Below are 27,350 nucleotides of genomic sequence, written 5' to 3'. Positions count from 1 at the left end.
AATCCAAAGAATCCCTTTTAACTGTGTATAATGGAAAAGATTTAGAATTCATATTCAGAGAATTTGGATTCAAGTTTTGGCTTTGCTTCTTGCTGATAGTGTGACCTTGGGCCTTCACTTCAACTGTAAATCAGGCTAATAATAGGGAGTCTTACATAGGTCACAAGATTTTGTAAGAGTTTGAAAGTTATATGTAAAAAGAACTTGTACATTCTAAAGTACAAAGAAGTGCTTCTATTTAATAAAATATATAGTTGATTGTGCTCTTGACCATGCTGCATATACTGTTGTAAAAGTTTCACATGTACTAACTCATTATTCCTCATGACTTTCTTATGAGGCCAGAGCTATTACTATACCCATTTTTCAGATGAGCAGATAGAAGAGAGATAAAACAACTTGTCAAAAGTCACACTCTCAGTAAAGGGCAGGACTTGAACCCAGGTAATTGGACAGTATAGTCCCTGCTCTTAATGACTATGATCTGTTAGTAGTCTTTAAAGTTGACACTATTAAATTATTCAGAGCACATGTATTAATACAAAATACATGCCAGGCACTGTGCTAAATACCGAGGGTACAAAAAGAAAAGGCAGGGTTATTCACAGTCTTTTAAACATCTGTGCAGGTGAAGAATTTTTTTTCTTTAATCAAATTAGAAACCTCATGCTGAACAACTGCAATGACCTTTATTTAATTAGCATGTGCGAATTCACAGATAATGAGTCAATATCATAATATAGACTAGCATACATTTTATAACATATCATCTTATCAGTAAATATTCTTAAACGAGCCGTATTTTTTCCAGAAAAATAACTTTCTGTTTTAACATTCCAAAGATGTTAATTTTCTTTCAAATAAATAGTTATTTTAGTTTTCCTTCTTAGTGTTTGTAGGTTTTCAAACATATTCAAGACTTCAATCATGTTTGAAGACCTCAGCTAATGGGATACCACTTTCAACTTCAATTTAGTGGTCAGAGTGACTTTTACTTAAAGAATTCTAAAGTAAACATGTGCAGGTGGGTTTACTAAGTATATATTTTTATAATTATAGTACCATGGAAGCTAGATGCCTACAACTTGATAGAACATTTCATCTTAACTGCCCAATGGCGGTATAGTTTTTAGAGTATTTAAAAGAATTTTCTTCCATTCCATATCATAAAAATTCATTGTTTGTTTTTTGCATGAACTTTTCTGTGACACAACGGATGATTATGCAAGGCCATTTATGTAAGTGAATTGCTCAGTGATGCTATCGCCAAAATTGTAGGTTGAGGTCGAGTATGTCAAGTTATTATTTAAAGAAACAAAGAAAAAGGGAAAAGACAAATTGTAGAGGAGAAATTTAATATATTTTGGCAACATAAGTAGGAAGGTCAGTAAAGGACATGAAGCTAGAGTGATGTCACTATAATTGGCTTCAGTTCAGAAGTGGCAGGGTGGTAGTTAGCCAAAAAAGGTACTTTGCTATTATTTGTTTATATATTGCTATTTAGCTATTCATGTCCAGAAGTGGAGATTACAGCAGATAATTTTATGGTGGATGACTGAGTATTACGGTTACTGCTTATTTAAAACTTTGTTTCTAAAATGCAATGACTATATTTATTTAGAACTTTCATTTTTAAGATGCATTTTCTCCATACATGCAGATCTGTAGGACCTTCTACAATCTAGACAGGTCAAACTGCTGCAGAGGTATTTGTTTGATGTAATGATATGGATACAGATTTTGAGTTCAGACAAAACATTTAGGGAAGATTCCAGTGATGGTTTTAAATTATGAAATATTCAGATCTCTGCAGCATCCTCTCTTGCTTCTTGGGTGGTGTTTATGTTATCCCTGTAGAGAGGGAGAAAGGAGTCAGGTGGAAGGAAGTTTGCCTTTTATTTTTTAACATCTTTATTGGAGTATAATTGCTTTATAGTGGTGTGTTAGTTTCTGCTTTATAACAAAGTGAATCAGCTATACATATAAATATATCCCCATATCCCCCCTCTCTTGCCTCTCCTTCCCACCTTCCCTATCCCACCCCTCTAGGTGGACACAAAGCACAGAGCTGATCTCGCTGTGCTATGCGGCTGCTTCCCACTAGCCATCTACTTTACATTTGGTAGTGTATATATGTCCATGCAACTCTCTCTCTTCATCCCAGCTTACCCTTACCCCTCCCCGTGTCCTCAAGTCCATTCTCTACATCTGCATCTTTATTCCTGTCTTGCCCCTAGGTTCTTCAGAAACATTATTTTATTTTTAGATTTCATTTATATGTGTTAGCATACAGTATTGTTTCTCTCTTTCTGACTTACCTCACTCTGTATGACAGACTCTAGGTTCATCCAACTCACTACAAATAACTCAATTTCGTTTCTTTTTATGGCTGAGTAATATTCCATTGTATATATATGTGCCCCATCTTCTTTATCCATTCTTCTGTCGATGGACACTTAGGTTGCTTCCATGTCCTGGCTATTGTAAATAGAGCTGCAATGAACATTGTGGTACATGACTCTTTTTGAATTATGGTTTTCTCAGGGTATATGCCCAGTAGTGGTGTTGCTGGGTCGTAAGGTAGTTCTATTTTTAGTTTTTTAAGAAACCTCCATACTGTTCTCCATAGTGGCTGTATCAATTTACATTCCCACCAACAGTGCAAGAGTGTTCCCTTTTCTCCACACCCTCTCCAGAATTTATTGTTTGTAGGTTTTTTGAAGATGGCCATTCTGACTGGTGTGAGGTGATACCTCATTGCAGTTTTGATTTGCATTTCTCCAATGATTAGTGATGTTGAGCATTCTTTCACGTGTTTGTTGGCAATCTGTATATCTTCTTTGGAGAAATGTCTGTTTAGGTCTTCTGCCCATTTTTGGATTGGGTTTTTTATTTTTTTGATATTGAGTTGCATGAGCTGCTTATAAATTTTGGAGATTAATCCTTTGTCAGTTGCTTCATTTGCAAATATTTTCTCCCATTCTGAGGGTTGTCTTTTCATCCTATTTGTGGTTTCCTTGGCTGTGCAAAAGCTTTTAAGTTTCATTAGGTCTCATTTCTTTATTTTTGTTTTTATTTCCATTTCTCTAGGAGGTGGGTCCAAAAGGATCTTGCTGTGATTTATGTCATAGAGTGTTCTGCCTATGTTTTCCTCTAAGAGTTTGATAGTGTCTGGCCTTACATTTAGGTCTTTAATCCATTTTGAGTTTATTTTTGTGTATGCTGTTAGAGAGTGTTCTAATTTCATTCTTTTACATGTAGCTGTCCAGTTTTCCTAGCACCACTTATTGAAGAGGCTGCCTTTTCTCCATTGTATATTCTTGACTCCTTTATCAAAGATAAGGTGACCATATGTGCGTGGGTTTATCTTTGGGCTTTCTATCCTGTTCCATTGATCTATATTTCTGATTTTGTGCCAGTACCATACTGTCTTGATTACTGTAGCTTTGTAATATATTCTGAAGTCAGGGCGCATGATTCTTCCAGCTCCGTTTTTCTTTCTCAAGATTGCTTTGGCTATTCAGGGTCTTTTGTGTTTCCATACAAATTGTGAACTCTTTTGTTCTACTTCTGTGAAAAATGCCATTGGTAGTTTGATAGGGATTGCATTAAATCTATAGATTGCTTTGGGTAGTATAGTCATTTTCACATTGTTCATTCTTCCAATCAAAGAACATGGTATATCTCTCCATCTATTGGTATCATCTTTAATTTCTTTCATCAGTGTCTTATAATTTTGTGCATACAGGTCTTTTGTCTCCCTAGGTAGGTTTATTCCTAGGTATTTTATTCTTTTTGTTGCAATGGTAAATGTGAGTGTTTCCTTAATTTCTCTTTCAGATTTTTCATCATTGGTGTATAGGAATGCAAGAGATTTCTGTGCATTAATTGTGTATCCTGCAACTTTACCAAATTCATTGATTAGCTCTAGTATTTTTCTGGTAGCATCTTTAGGATTCTCTATGTATAGTATCATGTCATCTGCAAACAGTGACAGCTTTACTTGTTCTTTTCTGATTTGGATTCCTTTCATTTCTTTTTCTTCTCTGATTGCTGTGGCTGAAACTTCCAAAACTACGTTGAATAATAATGGTGAGAGTGGAGAGTCTTGTCTTGTTCCTGATCCTAGTGGAAATGGTTTCAGTTTTTCACCAATGAGAATGATATTGGCTGTGGGTTTGTCATATATGGCCTTTATTATGTTGAGGAAAGTTCCCTCTATGCCTACTTTCTGGAGGGTTTTTACCATAAATGGGTGTTGAATTTTGTCCAAAGCTTTTTCTGCATCTATTGAGATGATCGTATGGTTTTTCTCCTTCAGTTTGTTAATATGGTTTATGACATTGATTGATTTGCGTATATTGAAGAATCCTTGCATCTGAGATAAACCTCACTTGATCATGGTGTATGGTCCTTTTAATGTACTGTTGGATGCTGTTTGCTAGCATTTCGTTGAGGAGTTTGGGGTTTTTTGTTCTTCTTTCTCTAATTGCTTTCGGTGTAAGGTTAGGTTGTTTATTTGAGATGTTTTCTGAGGTAGGATTGTATTGCCATAAACTTCCCTCTTAGAACTGCTTTTGCTGCATCCCATAGGTTTTGGGTCATCGTGTTTTCATTGTCATTTGTTTCTAGGTTTTTTTTGATTTCTTCTTTGATTTCTTCAGTGATCTCTTGGTTATTAAGTAGTGTATTGTTTAGCCTCTATGAGTTTGTATTTTTTTTTTTTAATTTTTTTAAAAATTATTTATTTATTTATTTATTTATTTATTTATTTATGGCTGTGTTGGGTCTTCATTTCTGTGCGAGGGCTTTCTCTAGTTGTGGCAAGTGGGGGCCACTCTTCATCGCGGTGCGCGGGCCTCTCACTATCGCAGGCTCTCCTGTTGCGGAGCACAGGCTGCAGACGCGCAGGCTCAGTAATTGTGGCTCACAGGCCCAGCCGCTCCGCGGCATGTGGGATCTTCCCAGATCAGGGCTCGAACCCGTGTCCCCCGCATTGGCAGGCAGATTCTCAACCACTGCGCCACCAGGGAAGACCGTGTTTGTATTTTTTACAGATTTTTTCCTGTAAATGATATCTAGTCTCATAGTGTTGTGGTCGGAAACAATACTTAATACTATTTCAATTTTCCTAAATTTAGCAAGGCATGATTTGTGACCCAAGATATGATCTATCCTGGAGAATGTTCCATGAACACTTGAGAAGAAAGTGTATTCTGTTGTTTTTGGATGGAACATCCTACAAATATCAATGAAGTCCATCTTGTTTAATGTATCATTTAAAGCTTGTGTTTCCTTATTTATTTTCATTTTGGATGACCTGTCCATTGGTGAAAGTGAGGTGCTAAAGTCCCCTACTCTGATTGTGTTACTGTCGATTTCCCCTTTTATGGCTGTTAGCATTTGCCTTATGTATTAAGGTGTTCCTATGTTGCATGCATAAGTATTTACAATTGTTATATCTTTTTCTTGGATTGATCCCTTGATCATTATGTAGTGTTCTTCTTTGTCTCTTGTAATAGTCTTTACTTTAGAGTCTATTTTGTCTGATATGAAAATTGCTACTCCAGCTTTCTTTTGATTTCCTTTTGGATGGAATATCTTTTTCCAACCCCTCATTTTCAGTCTGTATGTGTCCCTAGGTCTGGAGTGGGACCCTTGTAGACAGCATATATATGGGTCTTGTTTTTGTATCCATTCATCCAGTCTATGTCTTTTGGTGGAAGATTTAATCTATTTACATGTAAGGTAATTATCGATATGTATGTTCCTATTACCAATTTCTTAATTGTTTCGGGTTTGTTATTTTAGATCTTTTCCTTCTCTTGTGTTTCCTGCCTAGAGAAGGTCCTTTATCATTTGTTGTAAAGCTGGTTTGGTGGTGCTGAATTCTCTTAGCTTTTGCTTGTCTGTCAAGGTTTTAATTTCTCCGTCAAATCTAAATGAGATCCTTGCTGGTTAGAGTAATCTTGGTTGTAGGTTTTCCCTTTCATCATTTTACATATGTCTTGCCACTCCCTTCTGGCTTGCAGAGTTTTTGCTGAAAGATCAGCTGTTAACCTTATGGGGATTCCCTTGTATGTTATTTGTTGTTTTTCCCTTGCTGCTTTTAATATTTTTTCTTTGTGTTTAATTTTTGATAGTTTGATTAATATGTGTCTTGACATGTTTCTCCTTGGATTTATCCTATATGGGACTCTCTGTGCTTACTGGACTTGATTGACTATTTCCTTTCCCATATTAAGGAAGTTTTCAACTATAATCTCTTCAAGTGTTTTCTCAGTCCATTTCTTTCTCTCTTCTTCCTCTGGGACCCCTATAATTCGAATGTTGGTGCATTTAATGTTGTCGCAGAGGTCTCTGAGACTGTCCTCAATTCTTTTCGTTCTTTTTTCTTTATTCTGCTCTGCAGTAGTTATTTCCACTATTTTATCTTTCAGGTCACTTATCCTATCTTCTGTCTCAGTTATTCTGCTATTAATTCCTTTTAGAGAATTTTAAATTTCATTTTTTGTGTTGTTCATCATTGTTTCTTTGTTCTTTAGTTCTTCTAAGTCCTTGTTAAACGTTTCTTTTGTTTTCTCCATTCTATTTCCAAGATTTTGGATCATCTTTACTATCATTACTATGAATTCTTTTGCAGGTAGACTGCGTATTTACTCTTCATTTATCTGGTTTGGTGGGTTTTTACCTTGCTCCTTCATCTGCTGTGTATTTCTCTGTCTTCTCATTTAGCTTAACTTACTATGTTTGGGTTCTCCTTTTCACAGGCTGCACATTCATAGCTCCTGTTGTTTTTGGTGTCTGCATCCAGTGGCTAAGGTTGTTTCAATGGGTTGTGTAGGCTTCCTGGTGGAGGGGACTCATGCCTGTGTTCTGGTGGATGAGGCTGGATCTTATCTTTCTGGTGGGCAGGACCATGTCTGGTGGTGTGTTTTGGTGTGTCTGTGACCTTATTATTATTTTAGGCAGCCCCTCTGCTAATGGATGGGGTTCTGTTCCTGTCTTGCTAGTTGCTTGGCATGGGGTGTCTAGCACTGTAGCTTGCTGGTCATTGAGTTCAGCTGGGTCTTAGCATTGAGATGGAGATCTCTGGGAGAGCTTTCGCCGTTTGATATTGTGTGGAGCTGGGAGGTCTCTGGTGTAACAATGTCCTGAACCCGGCTCTCCCACCTCAGAGGCACAGGCCTGACACCCGGCTGGAGCACCAAGACCCTGTCAGTCACACGGCTTTTGGGAAGTCTGAGTTCTTTTGCCAGCATTCATTATGTATTCTGTAGGAGTTGTTCCACATGTAGTTGTATTTCTGATGTATTTGTGGGGAGGAAGGTGATGTCCACATCTTACTCCTCTGCCATCTTGAAGGTCTCTCCTGTTTGCCCTTTACAGTTTCTCATTAGACTGTGTTATGAACTTCCCCCACTGCAGACCATAGTCACCCAAATAACTCTTACTCAACTGGCCAAATCACATTCATTTAGCAACTGATAGCTTCCTGTTGGTTAGAGGTTTTAGGTGAAATTTTTGTTGCACGCAGATATTATAAAGCAAACCTGTCCAATAGAAATATACTGCAAGCCACAAATATAAGCCACAAACGTTATTTTAAATTTTCAAGTGGCTACATTTAAAAAAAACTTAATGATATATTTTCTTTAATGTAGTACTTCCAAAGTATTATCATTTAAATATGTAATGAAAAACAACCCCAGTGCGGCAGCTGGTCTTGAGGGCCCTATTCCTCTTCTACCCATCCTAGATTCTCTTCACCCTGGGTTAACACTTTTGCTAGTGTAAGTGGCTTATCTAGTGGGTGATCCTGATCAAGTTCTTCTCAGGCCATGCAGCAGCCTAAGTACTTAATGTCAAATCTGAACAGAGGCATCTAATTGGTCTTTCCCACTGATGGCACTTGTCTCCAAAGGCCAAGCCAGCAACCTGGGGGTAGGGGATGGAGTCTGTTAACTATCAAGTATGTTTATTCCAATAAAACAGAAGGATAGAGGACATGATTACTGGGTTGTTCCATGTCCCATGCCTGCTTTGTAAACTGGACCTAGTGAAACTATTTATTACCATGTGTTCCCACTTTGACATGGATAACTGGATAACTTCGAGTTCTTGAATAATAAATGTGACCTTGAAATTTCTGGATATTCTCTTTCTTTAGTGTATGATTACCTGAGTGAATGGTCATAGGTTTCTGTGAAGGACTGGTTGAAACATTACTGTATCATATTGCCTTCGTAGTGCATGGTGATTCCTCATGGATTCTTGACCTCTTCTTTAGTTACTGGAGGCCCATACAAGAGACTGGGGTAGATCTTGAGAGGAACATATGTTGTATTGAAAGGCAGGAGTTTCTGCATTGTCTTCAATAAGGGGCTGGCGTTTTACAAAGAGGAATAGACCACTTCTGATGGGGCCAGAAAGGCCAAGAGAATATGTATACTTGAGATTTTTGAGCATAAAGACCTAGACATTCCCATTTCAGGTTTAGTAATCCAGGTGCTGGTCTTGACACTGCAGAATTGCCTGATTTAGAATTTAACCTTCTCTGGAAGGTTAACTTTATAATTCAGTTCTGGGAACGAACCTCAGCTTTCTTTGCCTTTTAGTTACAGTAGGGCAGAGATTCTTTATGTTCTGCCAAGGAATCCCTCCGGCTTTCACACTTTACCTTAAATTGGTGATTAATTACCTCCAGCTTTTCATTGTTTTTCTCCAATGAATTGATAGCCCTCAGCAACAGCCATTCCTTCCAGAGTCCCTATAATTACTGCTTCCCCCAGATCCCTCAGATGCTTGAGATGTTGCCTGCAGCCAGTGCTTTCCCTACCTATCCGGTTCACTCCAGGTGAAAGTGTTAAAAATTGCATTGGTATAGTATGCCAGGGGCTATTAGCACTCCACCCATCATCAGCGATGGGGTCCTCACTGCTAGCCTTCAGTAGATGATTCAGCTCCAAAATTCCACTTTAGATCACTCCTGACTTCTACTGCTTTGGGTGAGTGTTCCTGGAAACGGGCTTTGAGATGGAGATTTGCATGTGCAAATTTTATTGGTGAATGCTCTCAGGAATTGGATTTGAAGGCTTTGAAAGAAGTAGGATTAAGCAGAGGAAGAGATTGAAACTGTCTCACGGTTGCAATAAAGAGGCTCTGGAGTATATATGGCTCTTTAGAATTGTCCTTAATTAAGGCATGGGGACTGTCCTTCCCCCCTCAGGTAACCAGTCGTTGAATGTGGACTGTCCTTAGGGGAGGGACATAACCTAGGGTTAGGTGGCTTTCAGATTCCAGGAGAGAAACTCAGCTCTGAGCTATCAGCAGCCTCTATTCCCAGAAGCTGGGGTGTGAGTGCCTTGGTTCAGAAGGGTGCATGTGGGTGGCATGCCCCTGGTTCACACCATTAGATCCCAGGCATAGAATGATCAGCTTCTATGTAAAACATTTATATGTAAGACATTAGAGTGCACAGAACAACACTTTCAGCCCTTGTTCTCAAGGTAAGGGGAAGAAACTCCTGGAAGCAACATCTGGAAATTTAAGTCCCAGACTTTGTGTCTTCACCCCCTTCCCCAACCTGGATGTTAAGGGTGAAATTCCCTAACAATTAATAGTATTCTCTTCAAATCACAGGGCAAGTTATATTTCTACAAATTCACACTTTCATGACCTGAAGGCCTTCTGCCTTACAACATTTGAAGGCTGGCATAGTTCTTGCTGAGCAGGTGGGCAATCATAGATACATTTCTCTCAGTAACTGATGAAAATATCTCAGTGGAGACTAAATATTCAACATATGTACAAAATTTATGGTGGGAGCATCACCCAGAAAAGAGAAGTCTTCCACACCAGGCACCCCACTCAGTATAATAATTGTACATAATATAGTGTATTTACAGAGACAGATACATTGCATCCCCATTAGACTATCCCTGCAAACATAATATCTCTCTGGACAAATACTTTTGACTCTTTAAGTTCAAAGAAAAATTAGGTCATGAGCCAGTGTGTCAAATATGAAACCAAATATTTCCATTTATTGTGTGATTAATATTGCTAACTCATTTTGTGGTATATTTAGGTGCAATCTTCTGTCACAGACTTTAGTCATTTCTATTACTTAACCACAATTTCTTTTGGTCACTGAGCCACATCAGCCATCAAATTCTGAAATTTCTGATGAAGCTTTGCTGACTGAGAAATTTCAGTGTTGCAAACAAGTAATTATTTGATATAAAAATCTTGGTACCAAAGTATTCAATTTTTTTCTCATAAGTTTCTTTTGTCTTTTATTCCTGCCTCATTTATTGAGTGCAAATAGCTTGTAGAAAGCATGGACAAGTGTACAATTAACTGTAACACAAATGGGAATTTTCCTATTTGTAACTTTTTGATCAGAGTGAAGAAATGAACACCAAAGAGTCACGTATTTAAAACCAGGTAGAGATATTTCTGTTTATAAAATGCTAATATTAATTTACTATATAGCTGTCCCATACTTTATTTTATTTTTTTGTCCCATACTTTTTAATAGCTCACGAATATATTTGATGTTATTGAAATATGCATAACATAGAAGAAATAATGTCTATTTTAAGTTCCTATGGTGTGTCAACAGAAATAATCAATAAACAATCTATAATAGGAATAGAAAAGAGTTTTATTTGAGCCAAACTTAGGACAGATTCAAGAGGCACATGAATTGTGTTCTGCTGGACTACAAAATGGCTTATAAAGGCAAATACCACAAAATTACATAAGTTGTTTGTCAAGAATTAGATTGGCTCTGTTAAGAGGGGCAGTTGTTAAGCAAGGATTGGTGGGGTCCAAAATGGTTGCATAGTTACAAGGGGAGACCTTGAGACCATAAGGTTGCAGCTGCTAGCAGATATTGTTTTGATAATGGCTGCTGGTGTCCTTGAGTCTGATACAGTTAGAAAATCCAAGTTCTCAGTAATGCAAGAATGTGTCTGAAACCACATTCACAGTGACCACTCTCCTTCATTTTGAATACCTGAACCACAGTTACTCCATTTTGATTTTTTAAATGCATTTTAAAATAATGGTTAAAGTGGGTGTACAATGCATATTTGATAGGCCACAAAACAGGCTGTTCTAGTTAGCATGAAATTCAAGCCAAATTATGTGTAAGCCAGAATGACATTCCCATACCTCAATATGTGAAAATTTCTTCCATCAGATGCTTAGACACATCTTCATTAGCTAGTATTAGGCAAGGTCTCTAATCATTGACAGCACAAGACTTGCAGACTTAGGATTTTTCTTTTCTTTTCTCTTTCTTTTCTTTCCTCCCTGCCTCCTCTTCTTTCTCTCTCTCTCTCTTTGTTTCTCTCTAGACTTAGGATTTTTCTTTTCTTTTCTCTTTCTTTTCTTTCCTCCCTGCCTCCTCTTCTTTCTCTCTCTCTCTCTTTGTTTCTCTCTCTCTTTCTTTCTTTCTCTCTCTCTTTCTTTCTTTCTTCTGCCTTTAGGGAGCACACCCTAGCACCCTCTTTTCTGCCCTTATTCTATCTTTTTTACCTCTGAAGAATTTGGCAGTGTTGATTGTTTTCCTCTTTAGAATTATTTCCTCCTCTCCTAGTTTTTCTGCAACCGTGGTCTCTGGATTACCTTCCAATCTCTCCATTTATTCTTTGTTTGTTTCTTCAAGTAATTTCTCCCTCTCTATTTTAAAAATATGGGTGTTACCTATGGTTCTGCCTTCTCTTATGTAACTGTCCACTTTCTGCTTTTGCTGCTTAATCCACTTTCTTTTTTTTTTTAAATTAATTAATTAATTTATTTTATTTATTTATTTTTGGCTGTGTGGGTCTTCGTTTCTGTGTGAGGGCTTTCTCTAGTTGCGGCAAGCGGGGGCCACTCTTCTTCGCGGTGCGTGGGCCTCTCACTATCGCAGCCTCTCTTGTTGCGGAGCACAGGCTCCAGACGCGCAGGCTCAGTAGTTGTGGCTCACGGGCCTAGTTGCTCCGCGGCATGTGGGATCCTCCCAGACCAGGGCTCGAACCCGTGTCCCCTGCATTGGCAGGCAGATTCTCAACCACTGCGCCACCAGGGAAGCCCTTAATCCACTTTCATAACTTCGACATGATCTCTACACCAATGACTTTCAAATCTGTCTTTAGACATAGTGAGCCATCTTTGCAAGGATGTCCTACAGGCTTCTCACATTCTACCCCAGATTGAATTACTATGTACATGGTGAAGTTCAATTTGAATAGTCGCAAACTGGGAAGCAGAAATATAACTTTGTGGTCTGTGAGATCTCATATTTTTCCCCAAAAGACAGCATATTTGTTTAGCAAACAGTAATTTCTTTCTTTTTTTTTTTTTGACCACACCACACGGCCTGTGAGATCCTAGTTCCCTGACCAAGGATTGAACCCAGGCCCAGGGCATTGAAAGTGCTGAGTCCTCTAACCACTGGACCACCAGTTTTTCATAGGAAACAATAATTTCAAAATTATCTTTCAAACCCAGAATCTATGGGCCAGGGTACATACCCTAGGTAAATGACTGGAGGTCTTCATTAATTGTTTACTTATTAAATAAAATTTTAAATTAACTGATTATGTGGAGTAACGTTTTCCCAAAATTCCATGATAATAATCACTGGGAGTCTGGAGATTAGTTAATTCTGCTAATTAACAGAGTGGGCCTCTTATGGGCCAGTAATTTGGAAATTTTTATTTTTACAAATACCTACAGTTGATTATCCTGATCAAGGAAATTTGAAACATGCTTTTCAGCTTCATTTGCATATACTCAGTCTTAAATTACTGATCCCAGAATGACCCACTGAGAAGTCTTATCCAGTCCAGTTTTAGGAAAGGAAAGTAAGTTTTCTGAACATTTGATTTGATAAATAAATACTTTATCCTGGTTGTTTCCTAGAAGACACTGTTTTTTGTTTCCATTTCTGGCCCAGCTCTTCTAGATCACATTTTCCTTGAAGGGTCCATCTTCCTTAAGTTGAGGCATAGTAAGCCAATCAAATATTAAAAAAATTTGTTCCGTATTAAAGGACTGTTATATTAGATAACCTTTGCTTGCTCTCTCTTGCTCCCGTCTCTCCAGAAACTTGTTAGGAAGTTAGGGTGCTTTGTCTAGACTCGATATTCTGACATTTCTACATTAAATCTCACACTGATGACCCCATGTATGCCAACTTGTATCTCATAGTTTTCTTTAATGTGTCCTATTCTCTTTGGCATCCTGGTTAAGATAATATCTCCTTCTACTAGGAGAAGGATAATTTCTTCTCCTTCATTTTTAGAAACGGAGTTGATGATGTAGGGGATAGAAAAGAATCATGGACAATTTCTCACCCTCCAACCTGAGTCTCACCCTCACCATTGACCTTGAGCCTGAGCTTCAGGCTGTGAGGGCTAGGGGCTTTCTCTTTGGACATGAACATGCTGACAGGACAGGCGGCCATGAAGCTCTTGGCCAGAATCCAGGGCAGCCTCTTCTTGCCCTCGTCCTGCATGTCTCTGGCAGTCATGTTCAGGCATAGGGTAGAGCTGGCATAGGGTAGAGCTGGCCACGTTGGCCGAGTCCATATGTTGACTCTGTCACCTTTTTAAAGTTCGTGCTTGGGCTTAAGCAAAATCCCCCTAATGGATGTACATATTTCTTCTTTTCTGTCCCTAATCCATATTCCTTATTGCTATTTGAGTTACATTTCAAAAAGAGCAAGCAAAAGACTAGTCATGTTACTCTTTGCTTAAATCCTCTTGTTAGTTACCCTTTAATAATAGGATAAAGGCCATATGCCTTTCCAAGGCATACAGAACTTACCATAATCTTATTGGTTCTACTGGTACTTTTTTTGTTTTTGTTTTTATTTTTCCTTTGGCTAAAAGTTCTCTCTTTATATGCTCACCAATGTCTTTTTCTTCAATGATTTGGACTTTTCATAATTTCTTGAACATATTAGATTCTTTTGTCTTTTTTATTCATTTATATTTTTGCCAGAATGCTCAATCTACCACCACCATCTTTCATTGTTAGTTTTCCATACATTCTTCAAGACTCTAGATATTATCTCCTTGGTGATGCTTTTCCCAGTGTTTCCTCTAAGAGAGTTAGTGGCTTTTTCCTCAGTGCATCTGTAGCATATTCTACATGCCTTTGCTGTAGACACCATTAATTCGTCTTGTAACAATAGTGGAATCACATCAGATGGACATTTAACTTATACAAATTCAATCACATGTACAGTATTTGCCAATGAGAGGAATAAATTAAAATGTGGGGCAAAAGTGTACACCTCAGGCTGTGGATGTCCTCAAATCTCAAACAGGCTGTACATACCTAAAGAAAGAGAGCTGTGAATTATATTGAGGATTTTCTCTCTTCCATCTTTGGCAAAGGAGAGAAATGTAGTTTATGCTGTTGAGCAGGTGGATGAGGATGGCTTCCTAAGAGTGGCGTAGGAATATTGTACCAAGAACAATTCAGAAACATTGATTAGAAGAGTTATAGAAAGAGATAAAAATTGTCTCCATAAGATGAAAATGATTATAAGAAACAGGAAGAGCTAACAAGTTGATATTATAACTTTGCTAAAGCTTTTCAAGTTGTAAGATGTGCTATAATTTCTGAATATGATCTTTCTAAGGAAATAGATGTTTTACATGATTGAATATATAGCACATTTATATACACATTACAGAATAAAGTTGTATATATAAAACCATGTACAGTTGACCCTTGAACAACACAGATTTGAACTGCGCAGTTCCACTTATATGTGGATTTTTTCAGTAGTAAATACTACAGTACTATACGATCTGTGGTTGGTTGAATCTGTGGATGTGGAACTATGGATATAGAGGAACCGTCAGGACGGAGGTTGGGCTCTAAGTTATATGTGGATTTTCGACCTGTGGAGGTTTGGCACCCCTAACCCCTGTGGTGTTCAAGGGTCAACTGTACACTGTATTTTACAGCAAATTTAGGGATTTTTATGGGTGACTTTGTGGGGCACAGTTTTGAATTATGCTATGACTTTAGAATGAATAAATGTAGTCTAAAGTTGATATGTTACTCTCCACTACTTTCTCTATTTTCCAGTTCCCAAGCCCCACTAAACCTACTATCTTCAACTGAGGAATAGCATGTCGTTGGTTGGGGGCATGTGTCAAGACCTCAAAGTGGAGAGTTTTCAAAATACGTCAAATACTATGATTTCTCAAAGATTCTGATATGTACCCTTGAAGAGTAGGGGAATGCTCACAGAAGTCATTGAGCATAAAGAGACATGTTGCTAATGGAACAGTTGTTGTACATGTAAATTGTATGTTTTAAGAAAGAAAAGGCTGAAAGGTGAAAGAAAACAAGGGACTATAGCTTGCCTTTGTCATTCTTTTTCTCAGCACCAATAGTGGAACCTAGCACAGAGGAAATATTCAATAAGTACTTATTTATTAATGTTATTTGGATCTATTTTGGTACTAGGGAAACAAACCTGAAGTCAGAATGTGTTTACACAGTGTGATGGTTAATTTTGTGTCAACTTGACTGGGTAAGAAATGCCCAAATAACTAGTAAATATTATTTCTGAATGTGTGTGAGTGTGTTTCTGGAAGAAATTAGCATCTGAATCAGCAGACTGAGTAAAGATCTGCTCTCACCAACGTGCGGGCGCAATCAGTTGAGGGTAGAAAGGTGGAAGAAGGGTGAATTCTCTTTCTTTCTCTTCTTAAGCTGGGACGCCCACCTTCTTCTGCCTTCTGGCACTGGAGCTTCTGGTTCTCAGGCCTTCTGACTCTGGGACTCACACCAGCATCCCCACCCCCTACCCCCTTCCAAGGCTTTTGACCTTGGACTGAATTTTACCACTGACGTTCTTGTTTTTCCAGCTTGCAGATGGCAGATCGTAGGACTTCTAGGCTTCCATAACCCTGCGAGTCAGTTCCTACAATAAGTCTCCTCTTATGTGCATCTCTCTACATCCTATAGGTACTGTTTCCCTGGAGAATTCTAATGCTCACACCTTAGTTGAACATGTTCTCTAAATTGGGCTGATGACTATTGGAACTGCTCTCTTGGCAGTGGTTATTCTTGCTCAAAGAACCTGATTGCTTATTTAATCAGAGAAGACACGTATTCTCAGAATGTCTGAAACTTCCCTTTTCTTTGCTCTTACTTTAGTGGAATTTGTCTATTTATAACTCTATTTAAAAAAAAAAAATTTGTTTTCCTTTTAAAGTTTTTCCTCCTCTCCTGTTTCCAGAGCTCTGGCCAGCTGACTGAAATGAATGGTAACACTGCTTCTTCTCATCCTATTCCATCTTTAGAAACAGCCAGGTGATGTGATTCTCTACCCTTCCCTGGGGATAAGCTCCACCTTCAGGCTTTTTCCTCTGTCATCATCCTGGCGGCCATCCTGGGAACTCTCTCCACATTTTCAATGTCAGCCTCTGATTTTGGTCTAGATGGATATTAAGGATGTGGGGCTGATTATACACTCTAATGGCTACTATGTAGCTATCATATTATAGAACTTCCTTACAAAATCTATCATGTTATATTATTTCTAATCTATTTTTCTCATTTCTTTACCCACCTAAGTGTACAAATCTTCTTTTATTTCTATTAAAAGACATCTTGTTTCAATCTGTACGTACAACTTATTTTACACCTGTAAACATGACTATCATTTCTCATGTAACATGTAGTCCAGGAGTAGCAAACTCAATTACTCTGAGGGTCAGTCAGGAAACGGTCGTGTGTGAAGCTGCCAGATATGAGAAAACAGAGTGATGTTGGTACTTTGGAAAGAGGAGTGCATGCTCTGCCTAAAGGTATTAAAATTTAACTTAAAGATGTTGCTCTGGCAAAAATCAATTTAAAAATTGGTAGAGGCCTGATTTAGTCCCTGTTTTAAATCATTGACAAAACATTAATAACATGGAGGCTCTATTGATGCTTTTGCTCATTTACTCATTTAACAAACATTTATTGAATGCTGGAGAGTTCCAGGTGCCTATTTAGAATGCTGTGCCTCTAAATACTAATACTTACACTAACACTAACACTGGTACTAAGAATTTATCACTGACTCTCAGGTTCTTTGGATCCAGTAAAACAAGCAGAAAAATAAATGCCTAATTATGGAAACATGTGATTAATGCATTGAAGTGGTGGGTTTCCAGACTGCTTGGGAACTTAGACGAGGTGGTGGGTGACAGTTGAGGAGTCAATGCTTAACAGGAGAGCTAATCTCTTGCTTAAATCTCAAAAAATAAATGTATGGACTTGAGAATGTGGGAAGGAGTAGTTTGGTAGGCAGGAAACAGATTTTGAAAATCAGCAGGTCAAATAGTGATTTTTTAAAAAAGAGATTGGTATGTTTAGAAACATTTGTTACATCCATTAAGGTTGGTAAAAATTTTTTTAAAAAATTTTTATTGGAGTATAGTTGGTTTACAGTGTCATGTTAGTTTCTGCAGTACAGCAAAGTGAACCAATTATACATATACACATATCCACTCTTTTTAGATTCTTTTCCCATATAGGCCATGAGAGTATTGAGTAGAGTTCCCTGTGCTATACAGTAGGTCCTTATTAGTTATCTATTTCATATATAGTAGTGTGTATATGTCAATCAAGGTTGGTAAAATTATTAGAAAAGTATTTCTCATAATGCTGGGGATAGTTCATTCTAGGTTATGTTATTCCAAGGAATTTTTTTTTTTTTAAAGAATTGTTGTTCCATAGCTATTCATAGTTACGCTTAAATACTGTTTTCTTCCTGGAATACCAGGAAATGCTAACTAGTGGGCTAAGGGGAAAAAAGTGAAGAGATGCATCCTGTGTACATTTTTGGTGGTTGAAAATGCACATTTACACAGTAATTGCCCCTTTCCCCCCTCTTATTTTTGTTGTTATAACTATTAACATTCCATGAACAGTGTTGTGTGGAACAGTGATTTGTAAGGTGCTGATCTGCCCTATAACAGTGCAGTTGTTGAAAATTGTAAAGTTATGGTCATCCAGGGATACTTGGGCAATCCTGGCCCAAACCGTAGTCCACTTTAATTCTTTCTTCTTCTTCTGCTGTTAGCAAACACTTATTGAGCACTTTACCAGTTCATTCTACCACTTAGGTACCTTTTTATTGAAGAAGTTTAATTGAATCATTACTTTTGAAACGACTTGGCCCCCATCTGTTATAAGTAAAGCCTCATGAAAGGTAGTTGCAAAGATTACACAATAGTGTTACAAATAATGATAAATTGTGCCCCGGTGTTACTAGAAGGCAAGTTCAGGTGGTATCCGATTAGATAATTTGTGTTCCAAAAAACAAATAAAAAAGAGATATTGTTGAGTATTGTTGAATATCCATTCCATAAAATGAAATTAGGTTTCTGCCTGATAACTGAGAAAGTGCATAAGGGTTAGGAAATCACTAAGAAAATAATGTATGAATCTTCAGGCTGGTAGGGGCTTCCAAATGGAGCTAACTGTAATTTTAAGAACTCTAATGAAAGGTGATAATTTTCTTTTAACTTTGGTAAACGCTTCTCGTCTCTTTTCCATGCTGTTTGTTACAGCACTGTATAGCTGTCAGGATTGGAAGTTAATGTGTAAAGAGTCTGTTTTCAATAAGAGAAACATCTAAACAAGACACTTGCTTACTCACGTTGTTCTTAAAGCTCTGTTGAGAAAAGCAAGCAAGACTTTCCCCAGAGACTTTTTCTTATGTGAAGAGGTAGCTGATTTGCGTAGGAGTGGTAGACAGCAAACACCATGGTCTGTGTACTACCCATGTGTGAGTAGCCAGGCTGGAGAAGAATTATAGCAAAAGAAACCAAAACTTACATGTGTGGAAAAGGTGCAGCCAGTTTTGTTTAAATATTAAAAAGTGAAAAAACCTAAAAGCCAATTGATAGAGAACTGGTTAAATGTATTGATGCACAGACATGAAATAAACTAAGTGAAACTACTCATTAAAATGAGTGAGTAGATCTTTATATACTGAGGAAAAATATTCTGTTTGTTAGGAAAAAAAGAGAGAGGAAAAGAGAAAAAAAAACAATGTACAGAACAAAGTGTCAAGAATGGTTCTCATTTTTGTCTTTAAAAAGATGTAGAAGAATTTATGGGCCTGGGGAATTTCTGAAAAGATACCTAGGAAATGTTGGTGGTAGTTATCCATGGGGAGTGAAACATATGTCTAGGTTGGGAATAAAGCTCACTTTTTAGTGTATAAAGCCTTTCTTATGATGTGGTGGGGTGTGTGTGTGTGTGTGTGTGTGTGTGTGTGTGTGTACTTTCTATGAAGTTATTTATTTATTTTTTAAAAAGGCAACTAGATCATGATAAAATCAGTTTGGTGATGTGTCGAGCTGGGTATCAGGAAGAGGTTTCTTTCTGTGTACACTGGATATCCATTCCCATAAACATTGTGAGCATTCCTAGGAGAGGCTGTTGGGAGCAGTAGAGAATGAATGGACTGTGAAATCAAGCAGATTCCAAGTAGAACATATTTGGATCTTGACTTTTATAAGCAGCAATTAACTTAACATAGCTGAGCCTTGAGTTTCCTCATACGTAGAATGAAACAACAATTCTTGCCTTCTGGATTATTATGAAGCAAGTGTCTAGTGCAATGCCTATTGCTATGGTTTAACCTTTTTAGCAGAAGCTAGGAATAGAGATGGAGTTATCCAGGAAGGTTATGCTGAATACCCTCTTGTCTAATTGTGTGGATCCCTATGAGTCACACAGGAGACTGACAAGGTTTTTAGAATTTTATACCAGCAGAGATGCTACTAGCTTGGACTGAGATTGGACAAAGTGAAAGAATGGTGTATTCCCAGAATTCTACAAACAGGAAACAGGCTGACAGCTAGTTGACTGCAAACATAGGCCACTCTTCAAGAGAAAGGAAGGATGACTCCAAGGGCAGTGCTGCAAATGCAGAGACAGGGACTGACAGAACCTCCATAGACCCGGATGCAGCGGCCAGTGGAGCATCTGTGGGTCCAGAGGGCAGAGTTTTGAGCTACAGAGGATTTTCTTAGGCCTTGAAACCTGATGAAATTTTCCCTGTTTGGTTTCAAACTAGCTTGTGAACCAATTATCCCTTTATATTTTTCGCTTTCTCCCTTTTGGAATGAGAATATCTATCTTATGTGTGCCCCTCTATTGTATTTTGGAAGCAGATAAATTGTTTTCTAGTCTTACAGATCCATGGATGGAGAGGAATTTTGTTGTAGGATGGATCATATAGAGAGTCTCACCCATATCTAATTTAGATGATCTGGAAGATGAGACTTGGGACTTTTTTGAGCTGGTGATATTTAGATGAGATTTTAGATTTAGAGTTGATGCTGTAGTGGGTGAAAATTGGGGGCATGCTGGGATGGGGTTAATGTATTTTGCATGTGGGACTGACATGAATTTTGGGGGGCCATAGGACAGACTGTAGTGGTTGAATTGTGTCCTTCGAAAAGATATGTCCAAGATATGTCTTTGGTATATCTGAGTATGACCTTATTTAGAAATAAGGTCTTCTGGATTTAGAGTGAGCCCTGAATCAAATGACAAGTGCCCTAATAAGAGAAAGGAGAGGAAAATTTGAGACACACGGAGCCACAGACGAGAACACACAGAGGGGAGGATCATGTGAAGATGGAGCAAAGATTGGAGTAATGTGTATACAAGCCAAGGAACGGCAAGGACTCCCACAGCCACCAGAAGCTGGGTGAGGGGCATGAAACACATTCTCCCTCAGAGCCTCCAGAAGGAACCAACCAGCTGACCCCTCGATTTCTGACTTCTGGCTTCCAAAATTGTGAGAGAATACGTTTCTGTTGTTTTAAGACAGGTAATGATATTTGTTATACAACCCTAGGGAACTAATACAATGTATATTCCAAAAAATAAAATACTTACAGTTTGCTCCCAAGGTATATACTATTATATTTTTGAGTTGACATTTCAAGTAGGTTGAACATGGAAGTAAAATATTGCCTTATTTTACCAGGAGTACAATACTTTCCATATTAGAAGAAATATAAGATATTAAAGGGTTGTGATTGGGTAGCTAATCAGAGGTACTGCAAAACTAAGTCATGCCTTGGTGATCCTTTCCTTTGTTTATGAACCACCAATTGTGCCTCAGACATGTTTTAGACATGCCCTTTTCTAAAGTGGGTTTTGTCATTTGAATTGAAAAATAATTTCATTGTGTTTAATCTCTCCTATAATACACACAGATTACACAGTACTTTGTAATGTTTACTATTATTACAAAGTTTTCCCAAGAGTTTCTGAAAGTGTTTCTTTGCCAATGGGTGCTTACTTGCAAAAACGTTTGGGACAATATACAATCACAAAGGTTTGCAGCTGAAGAGATTTTCACAGACGATGTAATCCCATGATTCCCAATATTTTCTCCACTGGAACAAATGTCAAAGATGACCATGTTTGTACTACAGAACACTCTCGTATACTCTGATTTGAGAAATGCCATTGTTTTGCAGGGAAGTAAAGCATATAGAACTACAGACTTGTTTTTCTTACCCCAACTAGCTTTATCTTTTTCCTTTTAAAAGCATATGCACAGATGAAAATCACTAAGAAAATTTCAGTTAAAAATAGTATAATTTATGATCGTAATAACTCATAATCACCAAAGTATTAAGGATACATAAAGGCTTTATAGGAGATAAAGTAGCCTGTGCATTGTGAGCAATTCCATCTTTGTTCTTTGAAACTCTATTTACTCCACCTTAAAAGCAAGTGTAAGTGCCAGTGACTGATTTTTTTTTTTTTTTTTTTTTTTTTTTTTTTTAGTTTTTACTTGATTTTATTTATTTATTTATTTATTTTTGGCTGTGTTGGGTCTTCGGTTCGTGCGAGGGCTTTCTCCAGTTGCGGCAAGCGGGGGCCACTCTTCATCGCGGTGCGGGGACCTCTCTTCATCGCGGTGCGCGGGCCTTTCTCTATCGCGGCCCCTCCCGTCGCGGGGCACAGGCTCCAGACGCGCAGGCTCAGCAATTGTGGCTCACGGGCCCAGCTGCTCCGTGGCATGTGGGATCTTCCCAGACCAGGGCTCGAACCCGTGTCCCCTGCATTAGCAGGCAGATTCTCAACCACTGCGCCACCAGGGAAGCCCCAACAGTGACTGATTTTGATGTTATAACGCGATAACCTTGGAACAGCTGTACATTTTTAGAAGAAAATTATCTGTAAATCTTGATAATTTAACTATTAATAGGTTGAACTACTTGTGACGCATTGCCCAGCTCTCATGACACAACATTGCGTCATGACGCTGGAGTTGCGCATTGTTGCACTAGTTCAGCTCTGTATTTTTATAGAGAGTAAAACAGATCTAAAGAGGGACTTACTTAAAACCTCCTAGTACACTAGTACCAGGACTGGGGCCAGGGGAGGGGAGGAAGTCAACGTGGAGAGCGCATCCTGTGCGCCTGTATCATCCTAGTCCTTTTCTATATATTCTCCCACATTTTCACAACTCTTCAAGGTTGTTAATTTTTCCGTTGTACAGAGGATATAATAGATTTTCCAACAGTTTAAGAGCTTGTTTAGTAACATATAGCAAATAAGTCACCCAGCAGGGATTTAACACGAGCCTAAGTCTCTTATTACTCTGTTGTGCTTAAAAATAGAACCATGCCTCTTAACTTCAATTGTGTGCTATAAACCACATTAAATTTTCTTTCTAATAAAAGAAGTTTTTAAAAAGCAAATATGTGCACTATTTTGGTATATTCAGGATGCATTCTTGCACACATAGACTTGCATTTGTCTCCATAATTGGTTAGATATTTTGCTGATTATCTTCAGAGCAAAGTAGTACTTCTACCACGTGTTTGGGTCAACTATTGATAACTCGACAAAAAATACTTGGACTGATCAAAAAGGGTCAGAAATGTTAGCAAAAGCAGTGAAAATGATTGATCATATCTCCAAATACACCTAGTTGACAACTTTTTTTTTACTACTAATTGAACAAAATTGTTATTTTGGCACTATGTTGAATTGACATAGTTTAATCATTGAAAAATTGATTATTGAGGTAATTTAGGTAAAACTGTCTTTACTGAGTGGCATGTGGCTTATGTGAAATCTGAAGGACCTAATACCTTGACCTACACTTATGTAGCGTATCAGGCAGTTACCCAATCCTACACATTGTTTTGTCTGTACAGTCTTTTTATTTTTTATTTTTGTTTTTGTTTTTTGTTGTTTTTTAAAGTAAATCAGTTGCTATTTTATTTTAAGGAATTCTTTTATAAAGTGAATTGCTTTAGGAATACAAGGAACTTTTTTTCTTTTTTTTTTCACACACACTGTATTTTATTTTTACAAGAGATAAATAAATTGACACCAAGCATTGTAAATGGATGACCACAACAAAAGCAACAATGATTGCAATTACCAAACATGAAACACACTCATACTATATCATAATATTGACATTCAGTCCAGTAATCCTCCACTGTAACAGCTCCTTTACTTTGCAGTGAAAATTGATTTGTATATTTTTTACCTCTGAGTCCTTGTGGGATTTGTTTTTCTTTTTATTCAAACAGAAAGTCACAAAAATTATAATCATCCTCATCAGTTCACTCAGTCCCATGTAATTATTTTTATCTTGATATTTTGTTAGCACTTTTATGAATTCATCAGTTTTCCATTAGAGTTCTGAAAATGCTTATTCATTCAGTTCAGCAGTATACTCAGTTACCAGAAACCTGTACTTGTCAGAGTCTTTTCCATGAATTCCTTGAAGATGAAACCCTTTTATAGGAACATTTTTGCAAAAGCATCAGAGTACACCCAGAACTGTCTGTAAATGACAAAAGACTTAAAAATGACCACAGTTAAAGATTTGATGAAAGTTCATAATAATGCAATTGACAAGAAAACTTAGTTATTTCTGAGATATACATTTTAAAGTAATAACTAGAATTATGACTTATAACATTATACCAGAACATATAAGATTTTAAAGAAATTTCATGTAATGTCTGAAACATTTATATTAACATATTTCCACACAAATAACCCAAAGAAAGTTTAGTGTTAGTTGTTTTTTTTGTTTGTTTGTTTTGTTATACTGCAGGTTCTTATTAGTCATCAATTTTATACACATTAGTGTATACATGTCAATCCCAATCGCCCAATTCAGCACACCACCATCCCCACCCCACTGTGGTTCTCCCCCCTTGGTGTCCATACGTTTGTTGTCTCAACTTCTGCCCTGCAAACTGGTTCATCTGTTCCATTTTCCTAGGTTCCACATACATGCGTTAATATACAATATTTGTTTTTCTCTTTCTGACTTACTTCACTCTGTAGGACAGTCTCTAGATCCATCCACGTCTCAACATATGACTCAATTTCGTTCCTTTTTATGGCTGAGTAATATTCCATTGTATATATGTACCACAACTTCTTTATCCATTCATCTGTCGATGGGCATTTAGGTTGCTTCCATGACCTGGCTATTGTAAATAGTGCTGCAATGAACATTGAGGTGTATGTGTCTTTCTGAATTATGGTTTTCTCTGGGTATATGCCCAGTAGTGGGATTGCTGGATCATATGGTAATTCTATTTTTAGTTTTTTAAGGAACCTCCATACTGTTCTCCATAGTGGCTGTATCAATTTACATTGCCACCAACACTGCAGGAGGGTTCCCTTTTCTCCACACCCTCTCCAGCATTTGTTGTTTGTAGATTTTCTGATGATGCCCATTCGAACTGGTGTGAGGTGATACCTCATTGTAGTTTTGATCTGCATTTCTCTAATAATTAGTAATATTGAGCAGTTTTGCATGTGCTTCTTGGCCATCTGTATGTATTCTTTGGAGAAATGTCTATTTAAGACTTGTGCCCATTTTTGGATTGGGTTGTTTGTTTCTTCAATATTGAGCTGAATGAGCTGTTTATATATTTTGGAGATTAATCCTTTGTCCGTTGATTCATTTGCAAATATTTTCTCCCATTCTGAGGGTTGTCTTTTCGTCTTGTTTATGGTTTCCTTTGCTGTGCAAAAGCTTTTAAGTTTCATTAGGTCCCATTTGTTTATTTCTGTCTTTATTTCCATTACTCTAGGAGATGGATCAAAAAAGATCTTGCTGCGATTCATGTCCAAGAGTGTTCTTCCTATGTTTTCCTCTAAGAGTTTTATAGTGCCCGGTCTTACATTCAGATCTCAAATCCATTTTGAGTTTATTTTTGTGTATGGTGTTATAGAGTGTTCTAATTTCATTCTTTTGCATGTAGCTGTCCAGTTTGCCCAGCACCACTTATTGAACAGACTGTCTTTTCTCCATTGTATATCCTTGCCTCCTTTGTAATAGATTAGTTGACCATAGATGCGTGAGTTTATCTCTGGGCTTTCTATCTTGTTCCATTGATCTATGTTTCTTTTTTTGTGCCAGTACCATATTGTCTTGATTACTGTAGCTTTGTAGTATAGTCTGAAGTCAGGGAGTCTGATTCCTCCAGCTCCGTTTTTTTCCCTGAAGACTGCTTTGGCTATTCGGGGTCTTTTGTGTCTCCATACAAATTTTAAGATGATTTGTTTTAGTTCCTTAAAAAATGCCATTGGTAATTTGATAGGGATTGCACTGAATCTGTAGATTGCTTTGGGTAGTATACTCATTTTCACAATATTGATTCTTCCAATCCAAGAACATGGTTTATCTCTCCATCTGTTGGTATCATCTTTAATTTCTTTCATCAGTGTCTTATAGTTTTCTGCACACCGGTCTTTTGTCTCCCTAGGTAGGTTTATTCCTAAGTATTTTATTTTATTTTTTTGCAATGGTAAATGGGAGTGTTTCCATAATTTCTCTTTCAGATATTTCATCATTAGTGTATAGGAATGCAAGAGATTTCTGTACATTAATTTTGTATCCTGCAACTTTACCAAATTCATTAATTAGCTCTAGTAGTTTTCTGTGGCATTTTTAGGATTCTCTATATACAGTATCATGTCATCTGCAAACAGTGACAGTTTTACTTCTTCTTTTCCAATTTGTATTCCTTTTATTTCTTTTTCTTCTCTGATTGCCGTGGCTAGGACTTCCAAAACTATGTTGAATAATAGTGGTGAGAGTGGACATCCTTGTCTCGTTCCTGATCTTAGAGGAAATGCTTTCAGGTTTTCACCATTGAGAATGATGTTTGCTGTGGGTTTGTCATATATGGCCTTTATTATGTTGAGGTAGGTTCCCTCTATGCCCACTTTCTGGAGAGTTTTTATCTTAAATAGGTGTCGAATTTTGTCAAAAGCCTTTTCTGCATCTATTGAGATGATCATATGGTTTTTATTCTTCAATTTGTTAATATGGTGTATCACATTGATTGATTTGCGTATACTGAAGAATCCTTGCATCTCTGGGATAAATCCCACTTAATCATGGTGTATGATCCTTTTAATGTGTTGTTGGATTCTGTTTGCTAGTATTTTGTTGAGGATTTTTACATCTATATTCATCAGTGATATTGGTCTGTAATTTTCTTTTTTTGTAGTGTCTTTGTCTGGTTTTGGTATCAGGGTGATGGTAGACTGAAAGAATGAGTTTGGGGGTGTTCCTTCCTCTGCAATTTTTTGGAAGAGTTTGAGAAGGATGGGTGTTAGCTCTTCTCTAAATGTTTGATAGAATTCACCTGTGAAGCCATCTGGTCCTGGACTTTTGTTTGTTGGGAGATTTTTAATCACAGTTTCAATTTCATTACTTGTGATTGGTCAGTTCATATTTTCTGTTTCTTCCTGGTTCAGTCTTGGAAGGTTATACCTTTCTAAGAATTTGTCCATTTCTTCCAGGTTATCCATTTTATTGGCATAGAGTTCTTGTAGTAGTCTCTTAGGATGCTTTGTATTTCTGTGGTGTCTCTTGTAACTTCTCCTTTTTCATTTCTAAATTTAGTGATTTGTGTCCTCTCTCTCTTTTTCTTGATGAGTCTGGCTAATGGTTTATCAATTCTGTTTATCTTCTCCAAGAAACAGCTTTTAGTTTTATTGATCTTTGCTATTGTTTTCTTTGTTTCTATTTCATTTGTTTCTGCTCTGAGCTTTATGATTTCTTTCCTTCTGCTAACTTTGGGTTTTGTTTGTTCTTCTTTCTCTAGTTCCTTTAGGTGTAAGGTTAGATTGTTTACTTGAGATTTTTCATGTTTCTTGAGGTAGGCTTGTACAGCTATAAACTTCCCTCTTCGAAGTGCTTTTGCTGCATCCCATAGGTTTTGGATCACTGTGTTTTCACTATCATTTGTCTCTAGGTATTTTTTGATTTCCTCTTTGATTTCTTCAGTGATCTCTTGGTT

This window comes from Balaenoptera acutorostrata, chromosome 4 (assembly GCF_949987535.1).
Source record: "Balaenoptera acutorostrata chromosome 4, mBalAcu1.1, whole genome shotgun sequence".
Classification (NCBI taxonomy): Eukaryota; Metazoa; Chordata; class Mammalia; order Artiodactyla; family Balaenopteridae; genus Balaenoptera; species Balaenoptera acutorostrata.
The sequence above is the reverse complement of the archived record's forward strand: the minus strand, read 5'-3'. Positions refer to the sequence as shown.